Below are 6,822 nucleotides of genomic sequence, written 5' to 3'. Positions count from 1 at the left end.
AGGTGAAAATAAAAGTAATTTATTTAATATTAAATTAGGCACTATTACAAAAATAATATACACACCTGTGATTCTACCATTCATATTTAACAGCTAATTTGCATATTTGCTTCAGGTCAGTCTAGTGAAGGTATATTTCATATTGACACATAAGTTGCATACAGAAAAGAACATAAAACATGAGTACAGCTTACTTAATTTTGACAAACTATGTTCACTTATGTGTAAGCAGGACCCAGATAGAGCAATACTACATTACCTTCTCTGTCTCCTCCTGTCCTCCATGCTGAGGTTAACAACTGACTATTAACACCAGAGATATTTTTACCGGTTGTAAATTTTATATAAAAGGAATCCTACATTTCATATTACTTTATCATGGACTTTTTATTCAGAAATATGTTTGGGGCCCTTTCTGCTTCCAGCTACCTGAGTGAGAGGAGCTGCAGCCGGGTGGCCCAACCGCAATGGATGGTCCTACACAACTGCTCCAGGATCTGACGAAGAGGAACAAGCAGATATACAGCATGGAGCCCAATAACCCAAATGTTCGCAACTCCTTCATCCATAATAGGTTGATTCACCTCAAGACTCTGGCTGAAAACTGTAGTGGTAGTCAAGAAGCAGAGATCTAGCCAGAGAAACCCTGTCACCTCCTATAGGCAGACCTCCATTACAATAATGCCATGGCCACCCTCAGCAGTATCCGGGACATGATCCACAAGAACAAGTGCAGCCCAGATCTGCACATGACTGCAGTGCATAGAGCCAGCATCATCCCACCCAGCCAGCAGCCTGTGATGCTGAAGGGGATGCATCCTGCCCCACCAAGAGCTCATGAGCACCTGCTCTCTACCTCCAAAGCAATAAAGATGTCAACCACCTCAAAAACAAACAAACAAAACCCCCCAGAAATTGTAGAATTGAATCTACAACATAGAATCATCTATGTTGTATAGAATAATGCATTCAGTCATTTAATGATATACAATTATTTAATTGCTATATAATTATTCCATATTAAATATAATAAAATGTGTACCCATTTTCCTAGACATATAGGTTATTTTGAGTTTGTTTTTTTTTAAACAGTGATGCTGCTAGGGCTATTCTTGTAATATGTTCACATTGGACATCTATGTACATTTTATGGTGGCTTTGTATTTAGACATTGAACTATTAGTATATTTCAAATCATTTTTAAATAAACGCAACATTGTGAATAAAACCACCACCCCCTTTTTTCCTCTAACTTCTTTTAATGTAGGTACTTATTTTCATGAATTGCTGGGCATATTTTAATATACCAAACTATATGCACAGTATTTACATGCAATGCCCTATAATATTGTTTAATAACCGGATGAATGGCATTACAATTTTGCTTTCAGTATCATATTTATTCATACTGTTTAAGTTAGGCTGTGCAGTTACTATTCTGCTGATGCCACAATAATAATTTTGGGGCATTGCTTTCTTCACTGCTTCTTGGAATAGATTAAGTAAATTTAGAATTATCCATTCATTAACTTGTAAGCATTCTCCCATGATATCTTTCAGGCATTTTTAAAAATTTTGGCAGAGAATAGATTTGAAAGTTGAAATAGTGAGTGATAATGGGGAATTGTTAAAATATCATTTTAAAATCTTATGGTAATTGTATAGATTTTTCTATTTTGGGTCAGCCTCAGCATGTTACTGTATATTCCAGTATATCAATCTTTAAAGTATTAAAATCTATTAATGTAAATTGAGCAAAGAATTATCCCATAATTCTTGTTTTTTTGTATTTATCTGAGTTCATGTCCATGATCTCTTTTCTAATGTGAACGTTTGCTTTCTCCCTTTTTCCTTTTTGAAATTATGTGTGTATTTATTCAGTGCAATCTTGTTCAAAATAGCAGCAGTTGTAAAGAGTCCAGATTTCACAAAAGATAATAGCAAATAAATTATGGTATTTTCACACATTGGAATAGACAGCCACCACCTCTCAAAAAACTGATGTCACCACGTGAAGAAAAAAAGTATAGCCAATGTATGCAATGTGCTATCATTAGCATGAGAGTTAATGTTATATACATGAATGTATGATACATCAATAGTATAGATGTATATATATGCACATATGTATGTGTATATACATGTATACACATATATGCATACATATACCTCTGGAAAAATTCAAAAGGCAATGATGCTATTCATTACTTTCAAAAAGAAGAATGGGAGGGCACCAAGGGACACTATTTTCTGAGAGATTTTTCACTCTCCATCCCTTGTGTCTTTTGAATTTTTAATTATGTCAATTGTGTGAGTATATTACCTCTTCAACAGAAAGCCGGCAAACAAGCAAGCAAGAAAGGAGGGAAGAAATAAAGAAAAGAAAGAGAAGAGAGGAAGGAGAAAAGAAAAGAAAAGAAAAGAAAAGAAAAGAAAAGAAAAGAAAAGAAAAAAAGAAAAGAAAAGAAAAGAAAAGAAAGGAAAAGAAAAAAGAAAAAAGAAGAGAAGAGAAGAGAAAAGGAAAAGTAAAGAAAAGAAGAGAAAAGAAAAGAAAAAGAAAGAAGAAAGGTAGGAGGGAAGAAGAAGAAGAAAGAAGGAAAGAAAGAAAGGGAGGAGGGAAGGAAGGAAAGAAGGAAGAAAAAAGAAAGAAAATTTCCTTTTACCCAGTTTAGTTAAGTTTGCTAATAAGTAACAGCAGTTCAAACTCCCACTAGTAATTCATGAGACTACCTGTTTAATGACATATAATTATTAGTACTCATTGTTATTAATCTTTATAATTGGTGTCATTTTAAAGGGTGCAAAGAATTATATCATTGCTGAGATATTTATTATCTTGTCTAGTACTAGGGTTGAATTTCTGTTTATACGTTTATTATTCACTTGCACTTCCCCCTTTATAAATTGCCTTTTTATATGTTTGAATTGTTTTTGGCAATTTGCAGAGAGTTCTTTGTATATTAAAGTTATTAGCCTTATGTCTTCCCACATTTCTTGCAATGAGCATTTAGTTTCTATAATAAATGTAATTTAAAATTTCTATTGCCTAATCATTTAAAAAAGTTTCATAGCTAGGTGATGCCTAAAGGAAATATAATATGAAGTAAACTCCTACATTTGCATAGTGTTTTATAGTTTACAAACCTTTATTATATTCTCCTTGTAAAAAACACTTAACTTTTTATTTTATTTTTTAATGTTTTATTTATTTCTAGGAGGGAGAGAGAGAGAGAGAGAGAGAGAGAGAGCGCATGAGCAGGGGAGGGTCAGAGAGAGAGGGAGTCACAGACTCTGAAACAGGCTCCAGGCTCTGAGCTGGCAGTCAGCACAGAGCCTGACGCCGGGCTCGAACCCACGAACCACGAGATCATGACCTAAGCGAAAGTCGGACGCTTAACTGACTAAGCCACCCAGGTGCCCCCTTAACTTTTTAAAGTAACTCATTCATATTATTCAAAATGTGAAGTATACAAAAATACATGGGAAAATTTTTCTCATCCACCTCAAGTAACTCATACCCCTTTGCTAGAGTTAGACAATGTTATTAGAAATTTCTTGTATTCTTCAAAGTATTTATGCATATAAAATAAAATGTGTACCATTTTCCTTTTTTATACAAATAGAAACTTATTAGAGACATTATCCTTCTCCTTAGTGTTCATTTAACTATGTATCTTAGAGAACATTCTGATTTGTACATGCAGAACTTTCTTATTATATTTTCTAACTTTATAGTTTGTTTTATGGATACATTATTTAGCCAGTATCCTATTCATGAGTATTTAGGTCTTTCAGAATTTATCGCAAACAGTAAGGAAGAGAAAAATATTTTATATTTTATTATTTCAGATTTTAAATCTATAAGATTTTAGGAAGGAAAATTATTGGGTGAAAGATATGTATGTCTTGGATTTTGATAGATATTACCAAATTTACCTTATAATAACATCTGGTTTTCATATCCTCATCTGTTCACTGTGATATCAAACTCCTTGATTTCTGCAAATCTGATAAGAGAAAAATGTTTGCATTTGTCTTATTATAGTAGTTAATCAGATAGATATATAGATAGATAGATAGATACAAACCATGTTTATTTCCTTTTCTTTGAAATACCTATTTATGTTTTCCTAGGCATAGGGTGTTTATTGTTATTGTTGTTAGAAAATACATTAAATATACAATTTCCATCTTGTGCTACTTGGAATGTATTCTTTTACAAAGGATGCATTTTGTAACCAACTTTCTTCATTGATATATTTATGGCTATTCACTTCTTCCAAAATCATTTATGGAATAATCTTACTTTTCCTATTGATTGGCAGACTAAGTTGTACATTAAATTTTCTACGTTCTAGGATCCTTCCCTAAGCTTTATATTTTGATTCATTGATCTGCGTTGGTTCACATTAATTACATACTTTTTAATCATTAGAGCTTTTTAATATTTGCCTCTGTCATGGTAGCATGAATCTCTCCTTTTTGCCTTACATTTACACCGTTTATATGAAAATTATTGCTTGTTTACTTTTTATATAAATGTTGATATTAATTGCTTAAATACCATCTCCTGCTCATAAAAAATCTTGATATTCATGATGAGAATAGTGGATAAATATATCACTGTGAAGTCACACCATAAAGTATGGGACAAAAATAAACAGCAACATTGCTAACATGATGAAGCCAACTGTTATTGATGTAAGTCAGAATAGTTATGTCCTTGTAGAAGGGAAGTGACACTAATTGAGAAAAGCTACAAGAGAATTCTCTAGAGTGACTGAAAAATTGTACATCTTGACTGGGTGATGGTTACTTGATTTTATGTACAAATACCTCTTTCACTTTCCATACACAAGTGAAATTACAAATTGAGGGGCTACATGCAAAATCTTGCCCAGTAAAGTGGTTACAATGGATTGTAAATTTTTTATATTCTAAAGGATTTCCTATAATCACCCATATTTTAGTTCTATTATAATATCATAAGTTTAGCAACTTTGGTCCAAATTCCCATAAGACTCTTGAAATCATGTATGCATTATTTCATTTGGATGAGACACATAGTCTTCAATTCTCCATGCTTTTCTGCAATCCCTTTTGTCTTATCCACCTTAACTACTTCAATCATTTCCTTTCCTGAATTTGAGCTTTATATCATTAATTTCACTGAACTGTGTGTGCTTATTCTTTAATTACCATTTGCATTTGTGTTACTGATAGTTGGTTATAAAGTAAATTCACTTGGAATGCCTATTAAATTCTGTCCTTTCTTAACATTTCAAATTATAACCTTATCCTTGAATGCCTCCTCAACTATTCCAACCCTCAATAATCTATTTCTTTGAATTCTATTATAACTATCTTTAATCTGATTATCAACTAGTATGTAAAAATACCTTATTTTTTTTAATTCAAATATGTGTGCTATATCCTGATTTTATTAAGGAATGAATTGTATTTTAGATGAGCCATCTTCCTCAGAGCTTACACAAAGTGGCATATAATTAGCAAACTTTTAATTGTTTGAGAATTGCATGTTAGAATAACCATTTGAAACCCAAATATTTATCAGCAAGTTTACAATGGAAAATCCATTACTGGATATTGTAGAATGCCCCATTCAGGTTAGAAGAATATAATCTACAGACATACATATTTCATTGTAATAATTTATAAAACTATGGTCTAAATATAGTAAAATTAAGATATTAATGGTTTTGAAATTTAGATATATATTTTTAGAGAAAATAAATAAATAAAATGTTGTGGTTGTAAAACTGCTGAAGAATTTTCTAGAAGAGGATGCCATTTTTTTTAAAAGAGGAAATCAATTCTTTTTGTAGATTAAAAATAAAGTAAAAACAAATTGATGTCCCATTGCTTTCCATTACAGAATTACTGAGTAAAGGACTCTGTAACATCCAGCCTTTTTTTTCCCATATCAAATCACTTCATACTAGGGTTTAATGTTCACTTGGAATGATATGTTCATTTCATTGTATATTTCTCTAAGACCCATCATCACCAGGCAAGCTCCTTTCGATATTTATATTTCCTTTCATTGATATGATGCTGAAAATGGTCATTTGTATTTCCAATCCAGATGGCACCCCAAATTTTTAAGCCCTTAACTCATCTCTGTTAAATAGAATGAGGCTGGAACTAAAGTTTCTTCAAAGCCCTTGTTTCAAGGCACTGTCTTTTTGTTTGAGGTATTCATGACATATGCACTCACAGACAACTTGTACCCAGTGGCACTAAGAAATTAAAAGATAACATGAATAGTATCACACCAGAAAAAAACTATTACAGTGATAAAGAGAAAAAAGACAATTTAGCCTAAGTCCTTGAGATATCTAAACTAATATTCAACAAACTAAGAGGTGTAACTTGCCTATGGGAAAGTCACTGAGGTCATTCCTAGATAAAAGTCAACATGCCCAGAAGAGGGACTGCTTATTAGAGTTGTTGGAGTGTGGCGGTGACCTTTGACATCCAATTAGGCAGGGGGAGCTAAATTCCTCAAAGCCTCACCCATGCCTATACAAGATGAAAGCTCTCTCTGTCATTTGTCTCTGGTGTTTAAAATAAGTTACTGCACTGTGGTTTATTCTCCTGTCTTGAATCTGTATTCATTCTTCTTTTGTTTGTCAAATGCAGAGTTCTGACAGCATCTGATTTTTAAAAACACTTTGAAGTAGCTGAGGGAATATGCTATCAGTGTCAACAGAAAATAATTAACTTTTTGTATGAAAATGGAATTCAGATTTGTATGTCGTTTTGTGATCTCAGAGGCCAGTGTTTATTAGTTTCATTTGA

The 6,822-nt window shown here is 32.4% G+C and overlaps 1 pseudogene; it reads left to right on the top strand.

Annotated features, from left to right (window-relative positions):
• Positions 1–399: 399 nt before the first annotated feature.
• On the top strand, positions 400–959 carry LOC120223693 (annotated as a pseudogene).
• The last annotated feature ends 5,863 nt before the right edge of the window (positions 960–6,822 follow it).

Source organism: Hyaena hyaena, unplaced genomic scaffold (assembly GCF_003009895.1).
Source record: "Hyaena hyaena isolate Hyena2069 unplaced genomic scaffold, ASM300989v1 scaffold_1029, whole genome shotgun sequence".
Lineage (NCBI taxonomy): Eukaryota > Metazoa > Chordata > Mammalia > Carnivora > Hyaenidae > Hyaena > Hyaena hyaena.
The sequence above is the reverse complement of the archived record's forward strand: the minus strand, read 5'-3'. Positions and strand labels throughout refer to the sequence as shown.